Genomic DNA, 11,492 nt, shown 5'->3' with positions numbered 1-11,492 from the left:
TTTTTTAGATCTTATGATTTATGTGAAAATTGTTCAGCTTGGTTGTGTACCTTTTGATGTTTTTTATTTATTGTTTATGACTACTTTCGTTATGTTGGTAATTATGTAAATCTTTTCCTGCTGTAAGTCGCCTTGAGCATGATTTTAACCATGGAAAGGTGGCATAAAAATAAAATGACTATGATGATATGGAGTGGGGGACAGGTTGCAGGAGCCAAGAACTTTTAACTTCCTTGAGTTTAATAAATATTTCCACTTGACAAAATTAAATCTGTACAGAAAACCATTATGAAATCTCTTTACAAATTCCACCATAAATGAGCTGAACCATTTTCTGCTTTCCCGAATCCTCTGAGGCAGGGGCTTAGCATTAAATGTATAGAAACCCTATTTCTCATTCAAGAAGTAATCCAAAACAAAGAAAAAGCAGTTTTGATTTCAGATTTATTTTATTTGTAATATGGTTTGCATTCTCTGTGAGTGCTAAGCAAAGAGCAAAAATATATTTCCGGAAATGATCCTGCATTAATTCTTGTTTTCGTAGCACAAAACAATGCAATTATCATGCAGATCTGTGTGTTCCGTGGATTCTTTGGCATGCTAATAAGCAACATGTTTGCAACAAAGACAACAAATCTGAATAAGCAAATCAAATTATATTTAATAATATGCACAATAAATCTTAAAAGGAAACATCATGTTGGATTCTCAGCAAGTTAAACAACATTTGGGGTGCATTCAGCTTTAGACAGACATTTCTGCTTTATATGCAATCAGATATATTGACCACTAACTAAGTCTGGAAAAAAAGAGGCATAGAGATCATTTAAAGCCCAGACAATTGTTCCCTCCAAATACTTTTTCATTACATTTTATAGACATTGTTTGGCTGAATTTTTTACCATGATATGTATTTAATATAAAAAAGTGAAGATAGCAGAGGTGTTGATGGCATGCTTAATTAAATTATGAAAGTCTAATGCATTAGTCTACAAAGATGGAGATCAGATGGTTCTCCCAGAGAAGTAAAACTCACAAGTGCTAAAACTCGATTGGAAGATTTCATGTCCTTTCTGTGCGTGCATCATGCAGATGTGCATGAACCGGTTTCTTCCCCCCTTTTCTAGATATGGTGATAAATATCACAGAGTAAGATGGCTCTGGAGGGTTGCTTCTTCCAGCTGCACCCACAAGCTGTGCAGAGAATGACAAGTCTCACTTTCCTTCTGCGGCACAAAAACAGATACACGTACTCCTTTATCTCTGAAAAACAGCATTCCACAAAACAAACTAATTCCCATGAATGGTGAACTTTTTCTTCTTCCTCTTCTTCTTCTTCTTCTTCTTCTTCTTCTTCTTCTTCTTCTTCTTCTTCTTCTTCTGCTTCTTTCCATTACCTACTTCTAGCCAGTGGTTTTACTTATTGCGCTGGACGTCATCGAAGGAGATGTGTGCAGACCTTCCTTTGACATGTAGACGACACAGACAGTCCAGTACAGTTTGCAAAGCATTTTGGTTTTAAGTACTTCAAAGAATGCTCTCCTCTTCAAAGTCAAATTTCACCACCACTGGCCGGCTCGTGTTCCACTTCTTGCTTCGATCCTTATCCTCAATGAACTCCTGGTAAGGATCTTTCTTTGAAATGGCTTTCTTGGAGCGAACATAACCGAAAAAGACAGTCAACGCCAGGAAAGAGTAAAACAACATGACAAAGAGAATGAAGAAATAGGCGTTGTCATATGGTTTGTATTTTGGTGTTTTCTCCTTCGTGGCATTTTTCCCTGCATTCAGGTCTTTTTCCAGAAGCTTCAGAACACACTGAGAGATGAGAGAGGCTAAAGCTGTGTTGTTCATGTCGCTGCTGCTTTCTCCTAGGAACTCAAAGTTGGCATTAAACAAAAACAAAAACCAGCCAAGATATTTAGGGACTTGGGACCTGATCCCATTCACATTCCCCCTCCCATCCCCTCTGTCGACCTGGCTGGAAGCAGGATAAGTCCCTTGATTGTTTCCTCTTTTAGCAAGGAATGCTGTGAAGCTCTTAGTGGGTCTCAGTCGCCTGATAATCAGGCATTTCTCAAGATAGGCACTGGTCCAAAGTTAAAGTGGACAGTGTAAACAGTCACCAGCCCAGCAAAGCCAACCTCCAGGCCTTCCTAACATAAATGAATATTTGTGGCTGAAGGAAGATGAGGTCAAATGAAGGGTTTATGTTCTAGACTCAATGGGTTGAATTCTGCTGAAAAACAAATAGGGTTGGACTGGTTTTGGACTGGTCTTCTGAAAGCTTTTATTTTCTGACAACTGTTGAAAGAGCAACTTCCCACATCCTGCATATTTGTCCCAAAGTTGGTTGAGACAGAATGTGGTCAGTTGAGATCTTGACACAGGTTGGAGCATTCAATAAGCTCATGGTAAAATCAGCCCCAATGAATAAATCAGTCTGTTCTCACATGCACTGGCCTTCTTCTAACTTTCGCTATAAACGGAGGGCCTAGCTATATCCTACTGTGAGTGCAAAGTCACAATGGCTGTACTTAAAAAAAATGAATGAAAACCAGACTCAAGAGAGGAAAAGTTTTGAATGGTGCTTAATCTGTTCTACGCTGCCTTTTTTCTCTCTCTCTACTCCAAATGAATATTTCAAATCCCTTACAAACCTGGTATTAGAAACTGGGAAAGGAACTGCAGGGTTATATTTGGAGTGGGAAAATGGCCACCAGGAAAATTGCTAACTACTCATCCTATTCTCTGCTCAAATTAGGCCCCACCCAAAAGAGTGTGTGTGTGTGGAGCAGGGGTTGGCAAGGTTTACCTCGCCTGGACTGGTTCACTCCAGCAGAGATCCCTTTGTGGGCCGGATTGCATGTTTGTGTGAGTGCATGCCCCTGTGATTTCCTGCATCTACACCTGTGCAGACATGATTTCTGGCATCTGCATCTGTGCAGGTATGATTTCCGGTACAGCAGAAGTGAGTCCCTGCGCCACGCTGCGCTGGTTTAGTGCAGCGTGCAGGGACTCACCGAGTGGGCGGCTTGGTACAGGGGCGGCTCGTAGGCTGGTTAAATGACCCCCATGGGTCGCTTGTGGCCCATGGGCCTTAGGTTGCCTACCCCTGGTGTAAAGTTATGGAATTGCATGTAACATGCAGTTTTCCCTTAGATGCCTTGAAAAGAAAACTTTGAAGACGGCCATTATATATAGAAATCTACACCCTGATAAAATTTAAACTCTGAGACCTTAGTCCTAAACATAGTTGCTTGAAATTTCAGAATCAGTGGGTTGTATTCATGCTTAGTCAGGCTTAGAGGGTTAGACCCTGCGGGACTTATCTGCAAGTAAATATATTCAGCACTGAAGTCTGTATTAATATTATCATTGTTTTCAGTGCAATTATGCATGTGTTCAGACTGGAGGCAGCTTCACACATGTGCTCCAGATGTAATGGTTACTAGTATTCTCTTGGTATGTTGATCCCCATTGTACAGGAATCCAGTGGCTAGAGTAGTGTATTTGGATGTTGAAAATCTACACTCAGCTCTGTTGCTATGATACCTGCTGCGTTGCTTTAGCAAGTGGGTCTCAGGCTCAGCCTAACGTGCATCTTTCTTGTGAATCCAATAAAGATACAAATCTAATAAATATTAATAATGAAAACAAAGAGGATACAAAGTCATCTTTCATACACACATTTTTTTCCATTTGCAGTGGCTCTGCCAAGCAACTAGTAATACAGCATTAATCAGCAGTTTTACTAGGCCCAATCCAGATTAGGAGACGTCACAGATATTGGGCTGCATCCAGCTAAGTAATACTCAGAGTAAACCTGTTTAAATCAGGGGTGAAGAACATATTTTGGCCAGTAGGCCAGATTCTTATCTCCCACCCCCTGGAGGGTCAAATTTGATAGATGGGCAGGGCCAATTACCTGACATTCACTTGACATCAGAATGACATCAAGTGACACTGCACTTCGAAGCCCCGACTATCGGGACTTATAGTGCAGGGCTGTTTGAAAGCCCTTTTGCAAACAGCCACACACTGCTCTTTCAGCCTCCAGGTTTCAGAAAGACCCATGCCTAAAACTCTGGAAAGCTGCTGAAAGTCAGTGCAAACAATACTGAGCTACAAGGGGTACTCCTTTGGCTCAATATAAGGAAGTTTTCTATATTGCTATATCAGAATGTCTATTCACTACCACTGAGGCCTCTCTTGGGTTTTCCCTCCAAACAATTTCCCCAGACATCTCAAACCTTCTCCGCTTTCTCCTTTTAACTGTGAAGAGGATTGTGCAATATCTCAGTGACACTTCTGAACAGATAGATTCCATGTGTACGGTGTTGGTTGCCTGAAACACGGAATTGTAGCTACAGTTGCGTGATAGCTTCAGTTGCATAGACTCCAGGTGTCTACTACAAGAATGGACAAATCTGGAACTCAGGTTTGCCAATGACAGCCATCCAGCTCCAAGGCAGTGGGGAAGATGGAACAAACCACATATACCATATCCATATTGCCTAAGTAACACGAGTTCTAAATGTATGTCCCTTAACAGCTGCAATTTTCTGGTATTCTGGAACCTGAGTGAACATGGGAAGCCTTAACACAGCGTGTTAAACTGAAAAGCTTTGTTGTTTTTAATTTAATTATTATTGCTTTGCTATTATTAATAAAAATCATTCTTGTTAACTAAATTATTTTTTATTCTTCTATTTAACAGGCCAGGTTCAAGGCACTTGTGAAAATATTAAACAGGATAATGTAAGGCTGTCAGAGACCTTATATATCCCAGCTCCATCCCTGAGATAACCCATTGTTTGTTGTCACCTGGTATTAAAGTAACCCAACTGGAAGTTGGGCATTTAGTGTCACCAATCTCATGCTGTGGAACACTTGTCTAGCAGAGATTTGGCAAGCATCCTTGCCATGGAATTTTGTGCCAGCAGGTCTATGCAGCTGCTTGAATTTTCTTCTTCAGCCAGTCATTTCAATGGTTATAGTGTATTGTTTTTATGGTGTTTTGTTGTACTTGTGAATATTGCACACAGCCTTGATATTTTACCTGAGCTGGCAGTATACTTTTATAAATAAATAGAAGATGAATGTATATCCCACCTTTCCTCCAAAGACCTCATGGAGGCCTACAGAGCCAACCCCTTCCATTTTATCCTCACAACAACAACCTTGTGAGGTAGGTTAGGCTGAGAGAGAAGGAACTGCCCCAAGGTCACCCGTGAGTTTAATGGCTATGTGGAGATTTGAACCAGGTTCTCCCTGGTCCTTGCCTAATACTCTAACCACTACACCACATTGGCCTCCATGTAGTAGATGTGTGAAAAACCCTTAGGCATAAAGTTAAATTTGCCCCTGAAGTGAATCACTCTTACTAAGATGGTGATTATGATAAACCTATGTAGCAGCTTCAAATGTTCACAGCATCCCATGTATTATTCCTTTATAATGCATTTTTGAGTTGCAACCCATGCAACAACCTTACAGGTATTATTATCCCTCATATTGCAAATGAGATGCTGAGGCTAGATACAGTTACTTTTCTAAGGCTGCCTATTGAGTACACAGCAGAGGTAAGATTCAAACTTCAGTATACTTGAAGGAGCATCTCCACCCCAATCGTTCAGCCCTGACACTGAGGTCCAGCTCTGAGAGTCTTCTGGCAGTTCCCTCACTGCAAGAATTGAGGTTACAGGGAACCAGGCAGAGGGCCTTCTCGTTGGTGGCGCCCGTCCTGTTGAATGCCCTCCCACCAGATGTCAACAAAATAAACAACTATGTGACTTTTAGAAGACATCTGAAGGCATCCCTGTTTAGAGAAGTTTTTAATGTTTGATGTTTTATTGTGTTTTTAATATTCTGTTGAGAGCAGCCCAAAGTGGCTGGGGAAACCCAGATAGCTGGGGGGTATAAATAATAAGTTGTTGTTGTTGTTGTTCAAATAGAAGAAAATGGGAGGTGATTTCGACCAAGGCCCTTCGTTCTGCCCTCCCCAGTACCCCCTGAAAATCATCTCAAGTGATGACATCAAGTTTTTGATGACTGATGTATTATCGTGTTTGGAATATTCTGTTGGGAGCTGCTCAGAGTGGCTGGGAAGGCCCAGCCAGATGGGTGGGGTATAAGTAATAAATTATTATTATTAATTATTATTATTATTATTATTATTATTATTATTATTATTATTATTAAAGCTCAGGTTTTTTTAGCTCTGAGATACTGCACAAGGAACAAGCCACATTTCCTTTATTTGAATCACACACACAAAAGTCTCTTTCCTCCCACTCAAAACCTGCCTGCTTTCCTTAGGCAAGAAACATGGTATTTTCCTCTTGCTAATTATCAGTGGGACCTCAAAACCCGGCTAGTTTTGTAGTATAACATCCCGCTAGAACCTGAAAGCCTCTGAGATGAAAAGGCCGAGGTTTTCCCTTACATCCCAAGAGTAACGACTTAATGCCGCAATCCCTTGAGCCTTGGGAATATGGAAGCAGGGAAGGGAAGAAATATCCTGCAGGAGAAGTGCTTGTAAATATTTCTGTGGAAATTAAATCCTTGACTGTCAGCGACAAGTGGGTGACATGGAGTATTTTGAGAGAAAGAGCAAAGGGTTAAGTTGTGCTCACTGCAGGCTGTCACAGGTCATGGCTACTTGTAGGATAATGGCAAAGCGCAGGAGGCCTTTGTGGATCCCTGCTTTCTATTGTGTTTTACAGGCTTAAGTCATTCTAAAGTAAATTGTTGTTTTACAAAGGAGTGAAACCTTATCTGGCTGCAGAAAGGAAGGGGGGAAAGAGCTTGGCTGCCACAAATGACTATGCCAGCTGTTTCTTCCTGTGATCTGAATTCTAGGGAGCCAGCCCCCGAGACTTTGAAGTGGGGAGCACCTCAGCCGGCTAGCACTTTGCCAACCACGTACTGTTTCTCTAAGCCTGACCCCTGAACTGATTATATGATGACTAATTCACATGCTAAGATTGCGGGTATATCAGTATCACTTATGCAGCCTGCGTTTGTCATTAAGGGTTTGTTGTAAAAAGAAAGATGAAAGCAAAGCCCTGTAACGCTAGATGAGCAGACTGTACGATTTATGGAAGAAATGCACCGCCTTGCATTTTAACTATTTGCTTTAAAATTAGCCTTTAAAAAGATGCAAAAATCCCCATAAAGAGTAAACGCTGAAAGAAAAAGAAGGGGAACCTCCGGAAGGAATTCATAAGAAGTGGAGTTAGGCAGAGTCAGACCATTGGTGAATCTAGCTCAAAACTGTTTACACTGACTGCCAGCAGCTCTCCAGGGGTCTGGTCTCTACAGTTGGTTTTCAACCAAGACCCTGTTCTACTCATCCTAAGCATGTGTATTGCCCAATCCACTAGTAGGAGCTAATGTATGTCTGCTTAGAATGAAGTGAATCTTCAATGGGGCTTCAAAGATGCTCACTAATGGAAGAGCAAAAGAGGCAGTTTTTTACCAATTCTCCCTTTCCCGCACAGCCTTCCGACTGCTGTGGAGAGTCCTCCAAATCACTTGAGATGATTTTCAGGGGGCACTGGGGAGGGCAGAAGGAAGGGCCTTGGTCGAAATCACCTCCCGTTTTCTTCTATTTGAACAGCAGCAACAACAACAACTTATTATTTATACACACACACCCCATCTATCTGGGTTTCCCAAGCCACTTTGGGTGGCTCCCATCCCAACAGAATATTAAAAACACAATAAAACATCAAACATTAAAAACTTCCCTAAACAGGGCTGCCTTCAGATGTCTTCTAAAAGTCTATGTTTATTTCCTTGACATCTGATGGGAGGGCGTTCCATAGGACGGGCGCCACAACCAAGAAGGCCCTCTGCCTGATTCCCTGTAACCTCGCTTCTTGCAGTGAGGGAACCACCAGAAGGCCTTTGGCGTTGGACCTCAGTGTCTGGGCTGAACGATGGGGGTGGAGACGCTTCTTCAGGTATACTGGGCCGAGGCTGTTTAGGGCTTGAAAGGCATGGACTTCCACAGGATCAGAAGCCCTGCTCGAGAGAAACCTGGCTTACATCTTTGACTTCAACAGAAATCTTTGGTCTTCTTTTTGATTTTAATTGTTTTGCTTTACAGATTTCAACTGGGCTAAAGTGTGACAGATATACTTTGGAAAATATGGCAGAACCAGGTTAGGAATTGCTTGTTGTTTTCCCAAGAAAGATGTTAGGCTATTTTTGTATGCCACTACAGCCTGCTTCTTCGGAGAAAAGCAATGACAAACCTAGACAGCATCTTAAAAAGCAGAGACATCACCTTGCCAACAAAGGTCTGTATAGTTAAAGCCATGGTTTTCCCAGTAGTGATGTATGGAAGTGAGAGCTGGACCATAAAGAATGCTGATCACCGAAAAATTGATGCTTTTGAATTATGGTGCTGGAGGAGACTCTTGAGAGTCCTATGGACTGCAAGAAGATCAAACCTCTCCATTCTTAAGGAAATCAGCCCTGAGTGCTCACTGGAAGGACAGATCCTGAAGCTGAGGCTCCAATACTTTGGCCACCTCATGAGAAGAGAAGACTCCCTGGAAAAGACCCTGATGTTGGGAAAGATGGAGGGCACAAGCAGAAGGGGACGACAGAGGATGAGATGGTTGGACACTGCTCTTGAAGCTACCAGCATGAGTTTGACTAAACTGCAGGAGGCAGTGGAAGACAGGAGTGCCTGGTGTGCTCTGGTCCATGGAGTCATGAAGAGTCGGACACGACTAAATGACTAAACAACAACAACAAACAGCAGGAAGACTGCTGTTAGCAAAAAATTGGAAGTCTCAAGAAATTCCAATGGTGGAAGAATGGCAGATGAAGATGTTGGATTTCCTGGAGCTAGCTGACCTGACTGGAAGAATCCGTGACCAGAAAGAAGAGGAATATCAAAAAGACTGGAAGAAATTTAAGGACTATTTGAATAAATATTGTAATACAAAAAATTAGAAATCACTTTAAAGTACCAAACTGGGATAGGATTAAATTAGGATTTAATTAAATAATTGGGATTTAGAACAGTAAGAAAAGTGAACAAATTAAATAGGAGATGGAAATATTTTTGTGGAAGAATGATATTGGAAAGCTGTTACATGCAGATACAAGGAAATTCAGAAGGGAGGGATTTGAGGAAGTCAGTTAACAATGTAAATAAAAGTTGGGTTTTAAGGGATATGGGATAAAATTATGTTTTTTTATTGTTGTGGTTTAGGTTTTTTCTCTTTTTTCCTTTTTTCTTTTTGTTTTGTTGATGTTTGTATGTTTTTCTGCTGTTGTTTCTCCTTTTTATCAGGTTGTTTTTGTTATAATTGTGAAAATTCAATAAAAAATAATTTAAAAAAGGAATTGCTTGTTGTTTTAATTCGTAATAAATATTTGTAAATTGTGAAGATACTGATAGCCAAAAATATTCTTAAAAAGGAATTGTTGAAATAAAAGATACAGGTTTATAGAAATGACTTAGCAGTTAGGAAATCTTGCCACTTTGATTTATCAGGTTTAATGTATCCTGTAGTGATCTGGTGAAGGTGAGATTCTGGATACGTTGTTACCTACAAGAAGAGGCCACACTAATGATTTGTGTAGCTCTCAGACATCTTAATCTGATGTGTATGTTTTCCCATGATAAAATGCCCCAATAGTTTACTGTGCTAAAATGTCAAATTGGGCCCTGTGGGACCTTTCTGGATCCTAGCTACTATTTTGTCCGTTCTGATTAGTAGATGCAGTATTAAATCTTTATATAAACCAACTAATTACTTTAGTATGGAATGTTCCTAGCAGGGTAAGGAATCTTTAGCGACCTGCTGGTTCATGATATAATAAATTGCCTCAAATTCAATCCCTAATCCCCATGTGCTGCTTTTCATCTATTCTTGTTCAGTGCTTTTCTTCTAGAAAAAGAGGTGCTGGTACTCACCATGAAGTTGTTACAGAAATGCCACATTTTTAACCAGTGCTTTTCTTCTAGAAAAAAGGTGATGTTACTGTGTACTCCCAGAAAGAAGCACTGCTCTTGCTAAATTTTGGACTATTACATTGGACACATTTCATTATTTCATTGCACCCTCTCCAAGATCTATTGGAGAGCAATTCTTAAAACTCTTGTCCTTTATATAATGCATGGACTATAAATGTCACTTCCTGGGTCCTTGGAATCCTTTCTAACGTTTCTGAAGTATTAGCAATTGAACATCACACAAGATGTGCTATATAAGCTATGGCTTTGTGGGACTGAGATTTCCAGAAGGTTAAACCCAAAATACTTTAGCACAATTGAATGTTGACCAGAACCACAAGTTGGACAAGTCAGGAAAAGGTGTGAAGGGTTGTTATTACTTTGTGCATCAGCATTTGGAGTAGTTTAAAATATTGCTCAAGGTATTTTTAGATATGGACCTTGCATTTACTGCCTGATTATGTGTGAACCAGAATTTACTTTTTAAGACAGATCATGCAATGCAATGATGTAACAAATGGTGTAAAAACTGTTGTGGAAAGATGTGATGGTGCAAATGTTTGGAGCTTGGGTCCCTGTTTCATTGACATGAAGGCAACATTCGCTTCATGTGCAGACTATCAGAGAATATGTGCTGAGTGTGTTTAAGAAGTAGATGTCCATCGCTTGTCTTAAAGAAATGGGGAAAAAAATATGTTTGGGATTCCACATTATCATTTCCATAGGATAGTTAAAGGATAAGAAATTCATCCAGTGATGGTAGAGACAATGAATGAAGATTAAAAAGAAAGCATAAGATTAAAAGAGAAATGAACACTCAGCAGAGGGAACCAAGATCAAACAGTGGATTAGCCATTTTACTTGTTGTTTCCCAGAAATTAAATAAGTATGGGGGATAAGGAATTTGTTTCCTTTTGGTCCTAGAAAAATGCCAATTATGGAAGCTAAACTGCTGGGATCGCATATCAGTCTGCTTTGGAAATGTGAGAAATGGATGGGAAATATAAACACAGGGCAATAGCTTACAGTTATGTTATGAATTAAGACTGAAAAAGTATCAAGATTTAGTCACTGAATAAACTGTCACAGCTAATCTCCCCTGATGAATTTGAGCAAAATCAGAATAGAAGCAATCGCCCTGTATTTTTGCAGATCATCATTACCATGAGCTGAAGCTCCTGGGCCAAGAAAGTTCTTGCTCACTGGAAGACTGTTAGAAGTTAAAGAGAGAGACGGGTGAACAAAGAGCCAGCCCAGGTCCCACCAATATGGTGGACAGTGACTGTCAAAAGCCCGCATGACTTGACTTCCTGTTCCTCCTGCCTCTGTTCTGTCTGATTGTCCCACCTCCTAACAACAGGGCTCATCACAGCCGAAATAAAGAGAACTAAGGCAATTATCACATGTGATTGTTCACATAGCAACCTTCTTTAACCATTTCTGCTGAGCAGGGCAACATCCTATGCTTCTTTATAAATTTTGGAATCTAGTTCCTTCAGAACTGTAAATG

At 40.5% G+C, this 11,492-nt stretch overlaps 1 long non-coding RNA gene across 1 annotated transcript; it reads right to left on the bottom strand.

Annotated features, from left to right (window-relative positions):
- Nucleotides 1-430: 430 nt before the first annotated feature.
- On the bottom strand, nucleotides 431-2,689 carry LOC309370373. The gene is made up of 2 exons (XR_014168533.1): nucleotides 1,402-2,689; nucleotides 431-1,226 (listed from the first exon to the last, which is right to left on the bottom strand). It is a non-coding gene; the product is annotated as an uncharacterized lncRNA (long non-coding RNA).
- Between the last annotated feature and the right edge of the window lie 8,803 nt (nucleotides 2,690-11,492).

The sequence above is a fragment of the Podarcis melisellensis genome, assembly GCF_964234715.1.
Source record: "Podarcis melisellensis genome assembly, chromosome: 5".
Taxonomy (NCBI): domain Eukaryota; kingdom Metazoa; phylum Chordata; class Lepidosauria; order Squamata; family Lacertidae; genus Podarcis; species Podarcis melisellensis.
Note: the sequence above shows the minus strand (reverse complement) of the source record. Positions and strands in the feature narration are given on the sequence as shown.